At 44.8% G+C, this 19,282-nt stretch overlaps 1 protein-coding gene across 3 annotated transcripts in view; it reads left to right on the top strand.

Moving 5' to 3' along the window:
- The window catches only part of DDC (dopa decarboxylase), a 407,527-nt gene that overhangs the window by 90,470 nt on the left and 297,775 nt on the right, over positions 1-19,282 (top strand). The window lies entirely within an intron of this gene.

A 19,282-nucleotide genomic window follows, 5' to 3' on the forward strand; every position in this document is an offset into this window, starting at 1 on the left:
TGGAAAACTTTAGCATTCTGCAAGCTAATTACGCTTGCAGAATGCTAAAAAAACCGCGAAAAAAACGGAAAAAAAACGCAAAAAAAAAATTTGCAGAAAATTTCCGGTTTTCTTCAGGAAATTTCTGCAAGAAATCCGGATGTGTGCACATACCCTTAAGGTACCTTCACACTAAATGATATCGCTAGCGATCCGTGACGTTGCAGCGTCCTGGCTAGCGATATCGTTTAGTTTGACACGCAGCATCGATCAGGATCCTGCTGTGATATCGCTGGTCATTGAACAAAGTTCAGAACTTTATTTGGTCGTCAGACCGGCGTGTATCGTCGTGTTTGACACCAAAAGCAACGATACCAGCGATGTTTTACACTGGTAACCAGGGTCCTGCTCAGTCAGTGCAGGAAGCGGACGCCAGGGTACGCGAATGTAAGTATGTACTGTTTGTTTTTTTTACATTTTACGCTGGTAACCAGGGTAAACATCGGGTTACTAAGCGTGGCCCTGTGCTTAGTAACCCGATGTTTACCCTGGTTACCCGGGGACCTCGGCATCGTTGGTCGCTGGAGAGCGGTCTGTGTGACAGCTCTCCAGCGATCAAACAGCGATGCTGCAGCGATCGGCATCGTTGTCGCTATCGCTGCAGAGTCGCTTAATGTGAAGGTACCTTAAGGGTACCGTCACACAGTGCCATTTTGATCGCTACGACGGTACGATTCGTGACGTTCTAGCGATATCGTTACGATATCGCAGTGTCTGACACGCAGCAGCGATCAGGGATCCTGCTGAGAATCGTACGTCGTAGCAGATCGTTTGGAACTTTCTTTCGTCGCTTGATCACCCGCTGACATCGCTGGATCGTTGTGTGTGACAGCGATCCAGCGATGTGTTCGCTTGTAACCAGGGTAAACATTGGGTAACTAAGCGCAGGGCCGCGCTTAGTAACCCGATGTTTACCGTAGTTACCAGCGTAAACGTAAAAAAAACAAACAGTACATACTCACATTCCGGTGTCTGTCCTCCGGCGTCTCAGCTTCTCTGCACTGTGAGCGCCGGCCAGCCAGAAAGCGAGCACAGCGGTGACGTCTGACGTCACCGCTCTGCTTTCCGGCCGCTGTGCTTACACAGTGCAGAGAAGCTGAGACGCCGGAGGACAGACACCGGAATGTGACTATGTACTGTTTGTTTTTTTTACGTTTACGCTGGTAACCAGGGTAAACATCGGGTTACTAAGCGCGGCCCTGCGCTTAGTAACCCGATGTTTACCCTGGTTACCCGGGGACTTCGGCATCGCTCCAGCGCCGTGATTGCAACGTGTGACCGCAGTCTACGACGCTGGAGCGATAATCATACGATCGCTGCGACGTCACGGATCGTGCCGTCGTAGCGATCAAAATGGCACTGTGTGACAGTACCCTAAGTCTGTAATAGTGACTGTACATTGAGTGGGTTGAGCTTTGTTTATTGATGTGTGCTTATATGCTAATAGTGCTACTTAATCCCATCACCATTGTTTACATTATCTTGATGTTGGACTGAAAGACCCTGGGTAATTCTAAAAATAGCTTACATGCCTTGGGTATAAAAAAGACTCAGAGATCACATCCTGGGAGTCTGAAGTTATACAGAGCTACGAGCCAGACATTCTGCAAACCACACTACAGACAGGAGAAAGGACTGCAGCCAATTCATCATGGCACCTGTTGTGAATTCCGTTCTCGAACTCCCTCCTGTGGTCATGAATGGTACTTCGGTGAGTTCTGTCCGTGGACTCCCTCTGGTGGCTGTGAGTGGAGCTGCTGGTCCTGAGATTCCTTCTCCAGCTGCCCTCGTTTGGGGCTAGATCTCTCCTGGATCTTTCTGAGGACCTGTCTACTCCAGCACAAGCTAAGTTCCTGCTTGTTCATTTGTTACATATGGTTTTTCTTGCTAAGTTCTAGTCCAGCTTGCTATCATGAAACTACCTGGCTAGCTGGAAGCTCTGGGGGTGCAGAGTGGCACCATCGCATCGTGAGTCGGTGCGGGGGTATTTTTTGCTCACTCTGCGTGGTTTTTGTAGCTTTTTGTGTTGACCGCAAAGACCCCTTTTCTATCCTCAATCTGTTTAGTTAGACTGGCCTCTCTTTGCTAAAACTGTTATGGTTCCAATTGCAGGGAACCTCAAAGATTACAGCAAAGTCTGCAAAACATAAATACCAGCTCCTAGGGAAGTGGTAACTAGGCTGACCATATACCTGATCCTAGCGCAAACACTAACAGCAGCCGGGGAACGTGCCTACGTTGGTTCTAGACGTCTCGCGCCAGCCGGAGAACTAACTACCCCTATCAGGGAAAATAAGACCTCTCTTGCCTCCAGAAAAAAGACCCCAAAGTAATACAAGCCCCCAACAAATAATAACGGTGAGGTAAAAAGAAAAGACAAACGTAAGAATGAACTAGATTTAGCAAAGAGAGGCCCACTGACTAATAGCAGAATATAGTAAGAAGACTTATATGGTCAGCAAAAAACCCTGCAAAATATCCACGCTGAATATCCAAGAACCCCCAAACCGACTGACGGTGTGGGGGGAGAATATCAGCCCCCCTAGAGCTTCCAGCAATAACAGGAATCACATATTGTACAAGCTGGACAAAAAATATGAACAATGCAAATGATCAAGAGTACGAAAGCAGGACTTAGCTTATCTTGCAAAGAACCAGGACCTGAAGACAGGAGCAAACAGAAGTGAACTGATTACAACGATGCCAGGCACTGGACTGAGAATCCAAGAAGTTTAAATAGCAACACCCCAGGCCTAACGAAGCAGGTGAGCACCAACCTGGTAAAAGACAATCCAAGTGCCAAATCACTAGTGACCACAAGAGGGAGCCAAAAAGTATAGTTCACAACAGTACCCCCCCTTTAAGGAGGGGTCACCGAACCCTCACCAAGACCACCAGGGCGACCAGGATGAGCAGCGTGGAAGGCACGAACCAAATCGGCCGCATGAACATCAGAGGCGGCCACCCAGGAATTATCCTCCTGACCATAGCCCTTCCATTTGACCAAATACTGGAGCCTCCGTCTAGAGAGACGAGAATCCAAGATCTTCTCCACCATGTACTCCAACTCGCCCTCAACCAACACCGGAGCAGGAGGCTCAACAGCAGGAACCACAGGCACAACGTACCGCCGTAACAAAGACCTATGGAACACGTTGTGAATGGCAAACGACACCGGAAGATCCAAACGAAAAGAAACCAGGTTAAGAACTTCCAAAATTTTATATGGACCAATAAAGCGAGGCTTAAACTTAGGAGAGGAAACCTTCAGAGGGACATACCGAGAAGACAACCAAACCAAATCCCCAACACGAAGTCGGGGGCCCACACCGCGGCGGCGGTTGGCAAAACGCTGAGCCTTCTCCTGTGACAACTTCAAGTTGTCCACCACATGATTCCAAATCCGCTGCAACCTATCCACCACGGAATCCACCCCAGGACAGTCAGAAGACTCAACATGACCCGAGGAGAAACGAGGATGAAAACCAGAGTTGCAGAAGAATGGCGAAACCAAAGTAGCGGAACTAGCCCGATTATTAAGGGCAAACTCCGCCAATGGCAAGAAGGTCACCCAATCATCCTGGTCCGCAGAAACAAAACATCTCAAATAAGCCTCCAGTGTCTGATTAGTTCGCTCCGTTTGACCATTAGTCTGAGGATGGAAGGCAGATGAAAACGACAAATCAATGCCCATCTTAGCACAAAAAGATCGCCAGAATCTGGACACAAACTGGGATCCTCTGTCGGACACGATATTCTCCGGAATGCCATGTAAACGAACCACATTCTGAAAAAACAAAGGAACCAGATCGGAAGAGGAAGGCAACCTAGGCAAGGGTACCAAATGGACCATCTTGGAAAAACGATCACTCACCACCCAGATGACAGACATTCCCTGAGACACCGGAAGATCAGAAATGAAATCCATGGAAATGTGCATCCAAGGCCTCTTCGGGACGGGCAAGGGCAAAAGCAACCCGCTAGCACGAGAACAACAAGGCATAGCCCGAGCACAAGTCCCACAGGACTGCACAAATGACCGCACATCCCGTGACAAGGAAGGCCACCAAAAGGACCTAGCCACCAAATCTCGGGTACCAAAAATTCCCGGATGCCCTGCCAACACCGAGGAATGAACCTCGGAAATGACTCTGCTGGTCCATTTATCAGGAACAAACAGTCTGTCGGGTGGACACGAGTCAGGTCTACCAGCCTGAAATCTCTGCAACACACGTCGCAAATCCGGAGATATGGCTGACACGATCACTCCCTCTTTAAGAATACCAGCTGGCTCCGAGACTCCAGGAGAGTCAGGCACAAAGCTCCTAGAGAGAGCATCAGCCTTAACATTCTTCGAACCAGGCAGGTATGAGACCACAAAGTCAAAACGAGAGAAAAACAATGACCAACGAGCCTGTCTAGGATTCAGGCGCTTAGCAGACTCGAGATACATCAGATTTTTGTGATCAGTCAAGACCACCACACGATGCTTAGCACCCTCGAGCCAATGACGCCACTCCTCAAATGCCCACTTCATGGCCAACAACTCCCGATTACCAACATCATAGTTCCGCTCAGCAGGCGAAAACTTCCTAGAGAAAAAGGCACATGGTCTCATCACAGAACAACCAGAGCCTCTCTGCGACAAAACAGCCCCAGCACCGATCTCAGAAGCATCCACTTCAACCTGAAAGGGAAGTGAGACATCAGGCTGGCACAAAACAGGCGCCGAAGTAAACCGGCGCTTCAGCTCCTGGAAGGCCTCCACGGCTGCAGGAGCCCAATTAGCCACATCAGAACCTTTCTTGGTCATATCCGTCAAAGGTTTAACAACGCTAGAAAAATTAGCGATAAAGCGACGGTAGAAATTAGCGAACCCCAAGAACTTCTGAAGACTCTTAACAGACATGGGCTGAGTCCAATCATGAATAGCTCGGACCTTGACTGGGTCCATCTCCACGGCAGAAGGGGAGAAAATAAAACCCAAAAAGGAAACCTTCTGCACTCCAAAGAGACACTTTGAGCCCTTCACAAACAAAGCGTTATCACGCAAAACCTGAAACACCATCCTGACCTGCTTTACATGAGAATCCCAATCATCCGAGAAAACTAGAATATCATCAAGATACACAATCAAAAATTTATCCAGATACTTCCGGAAGATATCATGCATAAAGGACTGAAACACTGAAGGGGCATTAGAGAGCCCAAAGGGCATCACCAAGTATTCAAAATGACCTTCGGGCGTATTGAATGCAGTTTTCCATTCATCTCCCTGCCTAATGCGCACAAGGTTGTACGCACCACGAAGATCTATCTTGGTGAACCACTTGGCGCCCTTAATCCAAGCAAACATGTCTGACAATAGCGGCAATGGATACTGAAACTTAACAGTGATTTTATTCAGAAGCCGATAGTCTATACAAGGTCTCAAAGACCCGTCTTTCTTGGCCACAAAAAAGAATCCCGCACCGAGAGGGGAAGAGGATGGACGAATATGCCCCTTCTCCAAAGGCTCCTTGACATAAGAACGCATCGCGGCATGCTCGGGTACAGACAAATTAAATAATAGTCCCTTAGGAAATTTACTGCCAGGAATCAAATTTATAGCGCAGTCACAGTCCCTATGAGGAGGAAGAGCACTGGACCTGGACTCACTGAATACATCCTGATAGTCACACAAATACTCAGGAACTTCTGAAGGAGTAGAAGTAGCAATAGACACCGGCGGAGAATCGCAATGAATTCCCTGACAACCCCAACTTGAGACAGACATAGCCTTCCAATCCAAAACAGGATTATGGGTCTGTAACCATGGCAGACCTAAAACGACCAAATCATTCATTTTATGCAGAACAAGAAAACGAATCACCTCCCGATGTTCAGGAGTCATGCACATGGTCACTTGTGTCCAATACTGCGGTTTATTTTCCGCCAGTGGCGTAGCATCAATTCCTCTGAGAGGAATCGGAACCTTTAAAGGCTCCAGGACAAAACCGCAGCGCTTGGCAAACGACAAGTCCATAAGACTCAGGGCAGCACGTGAATCCACAAATGCCATAACAGGGTAGGAAGACAATGAACAAATTAAAGTCACAGACAAAATAAATTTAGGCTGCAAATTACCAATGGTGACAGGACTGACAACCTTGGTTAGTCGTTTACTTTAGAGCATGCTGATATAACATGTGTAGGATCACCACAGTAAAAACACAGCCCATTCTGACGTCTATGATTTTGTCGTTTGGTTCTAGTCAGGATTCTATCGCATTGCATTGAGACAGGTGTCTGTTCAGACAACACCGCCAGAGGTTTAGCGGATTTGCGCTCCCGCAAACGCCGATCAATCTGAATAGCCAGCGCCATAGAATCATTCAGACTTGTAGGAACTGTAAAACCCACCATCACATTCTTAATAGCTTCAGAAAGGCCATTTCTGAAATTTGCGGCCAGAGCACACTCATTCCACTGAGTAAGCACGGACCATTTCCGAAATTTTTGGCAGTACACCTCAGCTTCATCCTGGCCCTGAGAGATGGCCAGTAGCGCTTTTCCTGCCTGAATTTCAAGATTAGGCTCCTCATAAAGCAATCCGAGCGCCAGAAAAAACGCATCAACATCCGCCAATGCAGGATCTCCTGGCGCTAACGAGAAGGCCCAATCCTGAGGGTCGCCACGCAAGAAGGAGATAATAATTTTGACTTGCTGAGCTGAATCTCCAGACGAACGAGGTTTCAAAGATAGAAACAATTTACAATAATTCCTAAAATTCCTAAATTTAAATCGATCTCCAGAGATCAGCTCAGGAATAGGTATCTTAGGCTCTGACATAGGACTGCTAACAACAAAATCCTGAATGCCCTGCACACGTGCAGCAAGCTGATCCACACTAGTAATCAAGGTCTGAACATTCATGTCTGCAGCAAAGCTTCAAGCCACTCAGAGATAAAGGGGAGGAAGAAAAAAAAAAAAAAACTCAGAACTTCTTTTCTTTTAATCCCACTTCAGCAATGCATTAACTATTTATAGGCCTGGCATACTGTTATGGTTCCAATGGCAGGGAACCTCAAAGATTACAGCAAAGTCTGCAAAACATAAATACCAGCTCATAGGGAAGTGGTAACTAGGCTGACCATATACCTGATCCTAGCGCAAACACTAACAGCAGCCGGGGAACGTGCCTACGTTGGTTCTAGACGTCTCGCGCCAGCCGGAGAACTAACTACCCCTATCAGGGAAAATAAGACCTCTCTTGCCTCCAGAAAAAAGACCCCAAAGTAATACAAGCCCCCAACAAATAATAACGGTGAGGTAAGAAGAAAAGACAAACGTAAGAATGAACTAGATTTAGCAAAGAGAGGCCCACTGACTAATAGCAGAATATAGTAAGAAGACTTATATGGTCAGCAAAAAACCCTGCAAAATATCCACGCTGAATATCCAAGAACCCCCAAACCGACTGATGGTGTGGGGGGAGAATATCAGCCCCCTAGAGCTTCCAGCAATAACAGGAATCACATATTGTACAAGCTGGACAAAAAATATGAACAATGCAAATGATCAAGAGTACGAAAGCAGGACTTAGCTTATCTTGCAAAGAACCAGGACCTGAAGACAGGAGCAAACAGAAGTGAACTGATTACAACGATACCAGGCACTGGACTGAGAATCCAAGAAGTTTAAATAGCAACACCCCAGGCCTAACGAAGCAGGTGAGCACCAACCTGGTAAAAGACAATCCAAGTGACAAATCACTAGTGACCACAAGAGGGAGCCAAAAAGTATAGTTCACAACATAAAACCTATTTCATCATGTGTTTGTGATTTCCTCTTATCTCACAGTCAATACTTGTGGGGGGGCTGCTTTTACCTTTGGGGAAATTTCTCTGAGGCAAGTAAGGCTTTGTTTCCTTTCTTTGGGGGTAGTTAGCTCTTAGGCTGTGAAGAGTAGTGTTGAGCGATACAGTCCGATACTTGAAAGTATCGGTATCGGAAAGTATCGGCCGATACCGGCAAAGTATCGGATCTAATCCGATACCGATACCCGATACCAATACAAGTCAATGGGACTCAAGTATCTGACGGTATCCCTGATGGTTCCCAGGGTCTGAAGGAGAGGAAACTCTCCTTCAGGCCCTGGGAACAATATTAATGTGTAAAATAAAGAATTAAAATAAAAAATATTGCTATACTCACCTCTCTGACGCAGCCTGGACCTCACCGAGGGAACCGGCAGCGTTCTTTGCTTAAAATGTGCGTTTTTCCTTCCTTCCGTGACGTCACGGCTTGTGATTGGTCGCGTGCCGCCCATGTGGCCGCGACGCGACCAATCACAGCAAGCCGTGACATAATTTTCAGGTCCTTCTAGGCATTCAGTATTTTAAAATTACGTTCCGGCTTTGTGATTGGTCGCGTCGCGGTCACATGGGCGACGCGACCAATCACAAGCCGTGACGTCACGGGAGGCAGGAAACGCGCGCATTTTTAAAATTACGTCACGGCTTGTGATTGGTTGCGTGCCGCCCATGTGACCGCGACGCGACCAATCACAGCAAGCCGTGACGTAATTTCAGGTCCTGATGCCTATTTCTGCATTCAGGACCTGAAATTACGTCATGGCTTGCTGTGATTGGTCGCGTCGCGGTCACATGGGCGGCACGCAACCAATCACAAGCCGCGACATAATTTTAAAAATGCGCGCGTTTCCTGCCTCCCGTGACGTCACGGCTTGTGATTGGTCGCGTCGCCCATGTGACCGCGACGCGACCAATCACAAAGCCGGAACGTAATTTTAAAATACTGAATGCCTAGAAGGACCTGAAAATTACGTCACGGCTTGCTGTGATTGGTCGCGTCGCGGCCACATGGGCGGCACGCGACCAATCAGAAGCCATGACGTCACGGAAGGAAGGAAAAGCGCGCATTTTAAGCATAGAACGCTGCCGGTTCCCTCGGTGAGGTCCAGGCTGCGTCGGAGAGGTGAGTATAGCAATATTTTTTTTTTTTAATTCTTTATTTTACACATTAATGTTGTTTCGATACCGATACCCGATACCACAAAAGTATCGGATCTCGGTATCGGAATTCCGATACCCGCAAGTATCGGCCGATACCCGATACTTGCGGTATTGGAATGCTCAACACTAGTGAAGAGGCGTCTAGGCAGAGTCAGGCACGCTCCACGGCTGTTTCTAGTTGTGTTGATAGGAGTAGGGTTTGCGGTCAGCAGAGTTCCCGTCTCCCCAGAGCTCGTCCTGATTCCGTGTTTAACTATCAGGTCATTCCTGGTGCACCTAACCACCAGGTCCATAACAGTACAGCTGGCCCACAAAGTGTTAATGCATCTCAATAGAGGGAAAAGAGAAGTTCTGAGACCATTTTTTTTTTCTCTGCAGTGTGTTTTGCCTTTCTTTTCCCCTTAAACTCTGGGTGGTTCAGGACTTAGGTGTGGATATGGACATTCAAGGTTTGTCCTCTAGTGTAGATCAACTCGCGGCAAGGGTACAAAACATTCAAGATTATGTAGTTCAGAATCCTATGTTGGAGCCTAGAATTCCAATTCCTGATTTGTTTTCTGGGGATAGATCCAAATTTCAGAATTTCAAAAACAATTGTAAACTGTTTCTTGCTCTGAAACCCCGCTCTTCTGGTGACCCTATTCAGCAAGTAAGAATCATTATTTCTTTGTTGCGTGGTGACCCTCAAGACTGGGCATTCGCCCTGGCGCCAGGAGATCCTGCATTGCGTAATGTAGATGCGTTTTTTCTGGCGCTGGGTTTGCTTTATGATTAACCGAATTCTGTTGATCAGGCAGAGAAAATTTTGCTGGCTTTGTGTCAGGGTCAGGATGAAGCGGAGGTATATTGCCAGAAGTTCAGAAAGTGGTCTGTGCTTACTCAGTGGAATGAGTGTGCCCTGGCAGCAATTTTCAGAAAGGGTCTTTCTGAAGCCCTTAAGGATGTTATGGTGGGGTTCCCCACGCCTGCTGGTCTGAATGAATCAATGTCCTTGGCCATACAGATCGATCGGCCCTTACGTGAGCGCAAAACTGTGCACCATTTGGCGGTATCCTCTGAGCAGAGGCCTGAGCCTATGCAATGTGATAGGACTTTGACCAGAGCTGAACGGCAAGAACATAGACATCAGAAGGGGCTGTGTTTTTACTGTGGTGACTCCACTCATGCTATCTCTGATTGTCCTAAGCGCACTAAGCGGTTCGCTAGGTCTGTCACCATTGGTACTGTACAGCCTAAATTTCTTCTGTCCATTGCTCTGATTTGCTCTTTGTCATCCTATTCTGTTATGGCATTTGTGGATTCAGGCGCTGCCCTTAATTTGATGGACTTGGAGTTTGCCAGGCGCTGTGGTTTTTTCTTGGAGCCCTTGCAGCATCCCATTCCTTTGAGGGGAATTGATGCTACGCCTTTGGCCAAGAATAAGCCTCAGTACTGGACCCAGTTGACTATGTGCATGGCTCCTGCGCATCAGGAGGATATTCGCTTTTTGGTGTTGCATAATCTGCATGATGTGGTCGTGTTGGGTTTGCCATGGCTGCAGGTCCATAATCCAGTATTGGATTGGAAATCAATGTCGGTGTCCAGTTGGGGGTGTCAAGGGGTACATGGGGATGTTTCATTATTGTCAATTTCTTCCTCCACTCCTTCTGAAGTCCCTGAGTTTTTGTCGGATTACCGGAATGTATTTGATGAGCCCAAGTCTAGTACCCTACCTCCTCATAGGGATTGTGATTGTGCTATTAATTTGATTCCAGGTAGCAAGTTCCCTAAGGGACGACTTTTCAATTTGTCTGTGCCAGAACACGCCGCTATGCGGAGTTATATAAAGGAGTCCTTGGAGAAAGGGCATATTCGCCCGTCGTCGTCACCATTGGGAGCAGGGTTCTTTTTTGTGGCCAAGAAGGATGGTTCTCTGAGACCTTGTATAGATTACCGCCTTCTTAATAAAATCACGGTCAAATTTCAGTACCCTTTGCCTCTACTGTCTGATTTATTTGCTCAAATTAAGGGGGCTAGTTGGTTCACCAAGATAGACCTTCGAGGGGCGTATAATCTCGTGCGTATTAAACAGGGCGATGAATGGAAAACAGCATTTAATACGCCCGAGGGCCATTTTGAGTACCTGGTGATGCCATTCGGCCTTTCTAATGCTCCCTCTGTGTTTCAGTCCTTTATGCATGACATCTTCCGAAAGTATCTGGATAGATTCATGATCGTATATTTGGATGATATTTTGGTCTTTTCGGATGATTGGGAGTCCCATGTGAAGCAGGTCAGAATTGTGTTCCAGGTCCTTCGTGCTAATTCCTTGTTTGTAAAGGGATCTAAGTGTCTCTTTGGAGTTCAGAAGGTTTCCTTTTTGGGCTTCATTTTTTCCCCTTCTACTATTGAGATGGATCCTGTTAAAGTCCAAGCTATTTATGATTGGACTCGGCCTACATCTGTGAAGAGCCTTCAGAAATTTCTGGGCTTTGCCAATTTTTACCGTCGCTTCATCGATATTTTTTCTAGTGTTGTTAAACCATTGACTGATTTGACCAAGAAGGATGCTGATGTGGTGATGGTGAATTGGTCCTCTGCGGCCGTTGAGGCTTTTCAGGAGTTGAAACGTCGTTTCTCTTCGGCTCCTGTGTTGTGTCAGCCAGATGTTTCGCTCCCTTTTCAGGTCGAGGTTGATGCTTCTGAAATTGGAGCAGGGGCTGTTTTGTCTCAGAGAAGTTCTGATTGCTCTGTAATGAAGCCATGCGCTTTCTTTTCGAGAAAGTTTTCGCCTGCTGAGCGTAATTATGATGTTGGCAATCGGGAGTTGTTGGCTATGAAGTGGGCACTCGAGGAGTGGCGACATTGGCTTGAAGGAGCCAAGCATCGCATGGTGGTCTTGACAGATCACAAGAATCTGACTTATCTCGAGTCTGCCAAGCGGTTGAATCCTAGACAGGCTCGTTGGTCGCTGTTTTTCTCCCGTTTCAATTTTGTGGTTTCGTACCTTCCGGGTTCTAAGAATGTGAAGGCTGATGCCATTTCAAGGAGTTTTTTGCCTGATTCTCCTGGGGTTCCTGAGCCGGCTGGTATTCTCAGAGAGGGGCGGGTGCTGCAGGAGTTCCAGGCTGATAGACCTGACCGTTGTCCAGCGGAGAAACTGTTTGTCCCTGATAGATGGACTAATAGAGTTATCTCTGAGGTTCATTGTTCGGTGTTGGCTGGTCATCCTGGGATTTTTGGTACCAGAGATTTGCTGGCTAGGTCCTTTTGGTGGCCTTCCTTGTCGCGGGATGTGCGTTCTTTTGTGCAGTCTTGTGGGACTTGTGCTCGGGCTAAGCCCTGCTGTTCTCGTGCCAGTGGGTTACTTTTGCCCTTGCCGGTCCCGAAAAGGCCTTGGACGCATGTTTCCATGGATTTTATTTCAGATCTTCCTGTTTCTCAAAGGATGTCGGTCATCTGGGTGGTTTGCGATCGCTTCTCTAAAATGGTCCATTTGGTACCCTTGCCTAAATTGCCTTCTTCCTCTGATTTGGTTCCATTATTTTTCCAACATGTGGTTCGTTTGCATGGTATTCCGGAGAACATCGTGTCTGACAGAGGTTCCCAGTTTGTTTCAAGGTTTTGGCGGTCCTTTTGTGCTAAGATGGGCATTGATTTGTCTTTTTCTTCGGCTTTCCATCCTCAGACAAATGGCCAAACCGAACGAACCAATCAGACTTTGGAAACTTATCTGAGATACTTTGTTTCTGCGGATCAGGATGATTGGGTGACCTTCTTGCCATTAGCGTAGTTCGCCCTTAATAATCGGGCCAGTTCGGCTACTTTGGTTTCGCCTTTTTTTTGTAATTTTGGTTTTCATCCTCGTTTTTCTTCAGGGCAGGTTGAGCCTTCGGACTGTCCTGGTGTGGATTCTGTGGTGGACAGGTTGCAACAAATTTGGACTCATGTGGTGGACAATTTGACCTTGTCCCAAGAGAAGGCTCAACGTTTCGCTAACCGCCGTCGCCGTGTTGGTCCCCGAATTCGTGTTGGGGATTTGGTTTGGTTATCATCTCGTTATGTTCCTATGAAGGTTTCTTCTCCTAAGTTTAAGCCTCGTTTCATTGGTCCTTATAAGATTTCTGAAATTCTTAATCCTGTATCATTTCGTTTGGCCCTTCCTGCTTCTTTTGCCATCCATAATGTGTTCCATAGGTCGTTGCTGCAGAGATATGTGGTGCCTATGGTTCCCTCCGTTGATCCTCCTGCCCCGGTGTTGGTTGAGGGGGAGTTGGAGTATGTGGTGGAGAAGATTTTGGATTCTCGTATTTCGAGACGAAGACTTCAGTACTTGGTCAAATGGAAGGGCTATGGTCAGGAGGATAATTCCTGGGTTGTTGCCTCTGATGTCCGTGCTGCCGATTTAGTTCGTGCCTTTCATTTGGCTCGTCCTGATCGGCCTGGGGGCTCTGGTGAGGGTTCGGTGACCCCTCCTCAAGGGGGGGTACTGTTGTGAATTCCGTTCTCGAACTCCCTCCTGTGGTCATGAATGGTACTTCGGTGAGTTCTGTCCGTGGACTCCCTGTGGTGGCTGTGAGTGGAGCTGCTGGTTCTGAGATTCCTTCTCCAGCTGCCCTCGTTTGGGGCTAGGCTTATTCTCTATTTAACTCCACTCAGATCATTACTCCATGCCAGCTGTCAATGTTCTAGTACTGGTTCAGATCTCTCCTGGATCTTTCTGAGGACCTGTCTACTCCAGCACAAGCTAAGTTCCTGCTTGTTCATTTGTTACATATGGTTTTTCTTGCTAAGTTCTAGTCTAGCTTGCTATCATGAAACTACCTGGCTAGCTGAAAGCTCTGGGGGTGCAGAGTGGCACCACCGCATCGTGAGTCGGTGCGGGGGTATTTTTTGCTCACTCTGCGTGGTTTTTGTAGCTTTTTGTGTTGACCGCAAAGACCCCTTTTCTATCCTCAATCTGTTTAGTTAGACTGGCCTCTCTTTGCTAAAACCTATTTCATCCTGTGTTTGTGATTTCCTCTTATCTCACAGTCAATACTTGTGGGGGGGCTGCTTTTACCTTTGGGAAAATTTCTCTGAGGCAAGTAAGGCTTTGTTTCCTTTCTTTGGGGGTAGTTAGCTCTTAGGCTGTGAAGAGGCGTCTAGGCAGAGTCAGGCACGCTCCACGGCTGTTTCTAATTGTGTTGATAGGAGTAGGGTTTGCGGTCAGCAGAGTTCCCATTTCCCCAGAGCTCTTCCTGATTCCGTGTTTAACTATCAGGTCATTCCTGGTGCACCTAACCACCAGGTCCATAACAGGCACCATCACGAGGGACACTGATCTATGATTCTATAGGAAACAACCCAGGGGTTTTCGGCTCCAGTTGGAAGGACACAGATCTGATCCAGTGACCATCTCTGAACCATGGATATTTTTGGAGAAAGCCAGGTATGGGACCCGCTGGTCGCCTGGTTCCATGGAGATGGTCAGATAAGCCAGGTGGTGACTCTCGTGTCAACTGGCTTTGGACCTTGTATGGACTCTATGGACAGTTCTTGGTCATCTCCCTATGCTTGTCATTACCCCTTCTCTGTGCATTCATCCACAGATGGAGTAGCGACCCTGGGAGCTCTGACATAATGTCATACTGGAAATACATGGAGACGCAGTGATATTTTATATGCGCCCATGTGTCCCTGGGAGCTCTGACATTGTGTCATACTGGAAATACGTGGAGACGCAGTGATATTTTATATACGCTCATGTAACCAAACAATTCCAGCCATGGTGGGATTGTTCTGTTTGCTATTGTGTGTTGTGGTTCAATAAAGTATTGCCACACTGTTTTACCTTAACCCTGTGTTGTCTGTGCAGTGTATTACCCACGGGGAGATAGAGCGGGCGTTCAGTGGTATGAGCCGTAGTCCATGCAGTCTTGCTAAAGACAGCCGGGCCAGCGGACGAGAGCACCCACTGACCCCGTTTCTCCACAAGCGTACTCAGGAAAAATTGGACAACAACTTTTGGGGTTCAATTTCAAATGTTACCCTTGGAAAAATACAAAACTGGGGGCTAAAAAATAATTTTTGTGGAAAAAAAAAGGATTTTTTATTTTCACGGCTCTGCGTTATAAACTGTAGTGAAACACTTGGGGGTTCAAAGTTCTCACAACACATCCAGATAAGTTCCTTGGGGGGTCTTGTTTTCAATATGGGGTCACTTGTGGGGGGGTTCTACTGTTTAGGTACATTAGGGGCTCTGCAAACGCAATGTGATGCCTGCAGACCATTCCATCTAAGTCTGCATTCCAAATGGCGCTCCTTCCCTTCTAAGCTCTCCCATGCGCCCAAACGGTGGTTCCCCCCACATATGGGGTATCAGCGTACTCAGGACAAATTGGATAACTACTTTTGGGGGTCCAATTTCTCCTGTTATCCTTGGGAAAATACAAAACTGGGGGCTAAGAAATAATTTTTGTGGGAACATTTTTTTTTTTTTACGGCTCTACATTATAAACTTCTGTGAAGCACTTGGTGGGTCAAAGTGCTCACCACACATCTAGATAAGTTCCTTAGGGGGTCTACTTTCCAAAATGGTCTCACTTGTGGGGGGTTTCAATGTTTAGGCACATCAGCAGCTCTCCATACGCAATATGGAGTCCCATCTCAATTCCTGTCAATTTTGCATTGAAAAGTCAAACGGCGCTCCTTCTCTTCCGGGCTCTCCCTTGTGCCCAAACAGTGGTTTACCCCCACATATTGTGTATCAGCATACTCATGACAAATTGTACAACAACTTTTTGGGTCCAATTTCTTCTCTTACCCTTGGGAAAATAAAAAATTGGGGGCGAAAAAATCATTTTTGTGAACAAATATGATTTTTTATTTTTACGGCTCTGCATTGTACACTTCTGTGAATCACCTAATGGGTCAAAGTGCTCACCACACATCTAGATAAGTTCCTTAGAGGGTCTACTTTCCAAAATGGTCTCACTTGTGGGGGGTTTCAATGTTTAGGCACATCAGGGGCTCTCCAAATTCAACATGGCATCCCATCTTAATTCCAGTCAATTTTGCATTGAAAAGTCAAATGGCGCTCCTTTGCTTCCGAGCTCTGCTATGTGCCCAAACAGTGGTTTACCCCCACATATGGGGTATCGGCATACTCAGGACAAATTGTACAACAACATTTGGGGTACATTTTCTCCTGATTCCCTTGGTAAAATAAAACAAATTGGAGCTGAAGTAAATTTTTTTGTAAAAAAAAATTAAATGTTCTTTTTTTTATTGAACATTCCAAAAATTCCTGTGAAGCACTTGAAGGGCTAATAATCTTCTTGAATGTGTTTTTGAGCACCTTGAGGGGTGCAGTTTTTAGAATGGTGTCACACTTGGGTATTTTCTATCATATAGACCCCTACAAATGACTTCAAATGAGATGTGGTCCCTAAAAGAAAATGGTGTTGTAAAAATGAGAAATTGCTGGTCAAATTTTAACCCTTATAACTCCCTAACAAAAAAAAATTTTGGTTCCAGAATGATGCTGATGTAAAGTAGACATGTGGGAAATGTTACTTATTAAGTGTTTTGTGTGACATCTCTCTGTGATTTAATTGCATAAAAATTAAAAGTTGGAAAATTGCAAAATTTTCGCCAAATTTCAGTTTTTTTAACAAATAAACGCAAGTAATATCAAATAAATTTTACCACTATCATGAAGTACAATATGTCTTGAGAAAACAATGACAGAATCACCTGGATCCGTTGAAGTGTTCCAGAGTTATAACCTCATAAAGGGACAGTGGTCAGAATTGTAAAAATTGGCCCGGTCATTAACGTGCAAACCACCCTTGGGGGTAAAGGGGTTAAAATACAGAAAAATCTTTAAATGAGAATTTGTGTCCAAACTTTTGGTCTGTACTGTATATATATATATATATATATATATATATATATATATATATATATATATATATATATATATAGATCATTCTGTAATATTATAAAGTCTTTATCAGTTTTTATTAACCTACAAAGTTTTGAGTCATCAGCAAAGACTGATACTTTACTCTCAATCCCATCCAGAAAATCATATTAATTTGCTATTGTCATAATTCTACTGACCAATAGAAGAAAAGATAACTTTTTTGTGCAGAAAATGAAAAAAGTTAAAAGACAACATTAGAATTGCTTCTTTTTTTCAATTTCTTCCCATATAGAGTTAATAAAAGTTAGATATTAAATTGTGTGTGTCCTTAAATGGTGCCACTGACAAATACAACTCTTCCTACAAAAAACAAGCCTTCATAAGGATACATCTGAAAAAAAGCTATGGCTCCTAGAGCGTGAGAAATAAAAAATATAGAAAAAAAATGTGGCCCAGAAGACAAAATTGAGCCTGGTCATCAATAAGTCAAACTGAGAAAGACGTGCTAAAATACATGTTGGAGTTGATCTGTAAAGTCAATGAATGTATTCTAAAATGTTCATCTGTTTTTTTAGTAATAGTTACCTTCCGCCTGTTTGGTTTTAGAAAAGTTGAAATGTTGAACATAGGAAATGCCATCCTTTATATTCAGCCCTTTGTTTTCTGTAGGCTCCTAAATAGCAAATCTGCCAATAGCAACATAGATGATAAACCCCCCAAAATTGTGATGAGTTTGGAAAACCTACGAGTATAAACACTTAGACCTTCTCTTATAATGTAGACTTATATGTATTGTTTGTTGAGTCTATGTGTTCTTCGAATGTTACTAATCTGTAGCTAAGCTATAATATAGATTTATAGGCATAGCAGGTGCTCAAACGCTTAGCAGCACAAAAAAAATAAATCAGAAAATATTATAGAGTTGCCATGGACTGAGACGGTCATAAACAAGAGTGTGACCCCCATTTAATAGCTCTGAGTCAGGTATGTCCACTGGGTATTCCTGTAAAGGCTGACAATATAAGCGATCACTTCCTCATGCCTTGCAAGTTTATATTTATATTTTAATGGGCTACACTTTCTAGTTGGCCATATTTTTCTGAGTCATTTATTTCATAAGCCTCCTAACGTTTCCAGTATAATGAATTTCTTTTTAATTATTATGTTCAATTTAATCAATAATTTAACGAGTTAATACTGTGATACCATATTTTATGAGTAATCCTCCTAATGAGTAATTACATGATGGTTAACATTTTTTAGATTTTGTTGTTTTTTAATTGCAAGCTGATCAGTTGGTGGACCAGATGCTGAGACCTCCTTTGCTCAGGCAGAGTGCACACACATATATTGGAGCATAGAGGCAATAGAAAGTCTTCCTGTCTTCTGACTTTTGCACTTTTCAGGGCGTTTTTGAGCGATTCACGAGTATCTCAGACATCTTCTTGCAATTAAAAGAACAGCAAAAGCTAAAAAGTGTTAATTCACATTTAGATACACTTTGCCTCTTGCCAAGAATGAAAAAGAAGCTGAGAAAAAAAACCTCTATATGGTACAGAAATATGTGCCAAGTGCATAATATTGTCGAGGAGATCATGGCTTCTGTGCTAGAGAAGTGATGAGAAGCAGTAAATGAGCTTTTCATGTCCAACATTCTGGTTTAGACCTCATTCAGATGTCAGTAATTTTCATCAGTGTTTGTATGCCAAAATTAGGAGTGGAATATACAGAGAAAAACTAGAAATGAAGGATTGACACCTATTCTGTGTTTTGGAGACCTTCTTTGTTTTGGCATCCAAATACTGATGAAAAATCACTGATGTCTGAATGAGCCCTTAATGTAAGATGGCTTCTTAATGGTGATTGTGATCAAGTTGTGAGTTGCTGCTGTGAGGGAAGCAGGAAGAGCTTCGATGGGCCACAGTATCTACACCGGGTGCAGCTATCATGGTCTGGAACCATGCTATTTCTTTTAATTTAAAGAGGACCTGTCACCAGTTCTGAAGTGACCAGTTTTTACTCTTACTTTATTCTCTTTACTCATTTCAGTATTCTTTTATTATATATTTTTTAAATCCGCCATATGGTTTTAGAGATATGGGCCTTTTTGTTTAGTGCTAATTTTTATGCTCAGTACTAAGGGCTCATGGCTCACAGGATTCTGTGGGGATGTATTATTAGGCTGTTCTGCATTACTACCCCTTTGGAAAAGACCATAGAAATTAGTACTAAATAAAAAGGCCCATACTTCTCGACCATATGGTCAATAAACAAAAGTAAATAAATAAAATGATTACTTGAGGGAGCAGTTGAACTAAACTAAGAGCAAAAATTGGCC

This window comes from Ranitomeya variabilis, chromosome 6, assembly GCF_051348905.1.
Source record: "Ranitomeya variabilis isolate aRanVar5 chromosome 6, aRanVar5.hap1, whole genome shotgun sequence".
NCBI classification, from domain to species: domain Eukaryota; kingdom Metazoa; phylum Chordata; class Amphibia; order Anura; family Dendrobatidae; genus Ranitomeya; species Ranitomeya variabilis.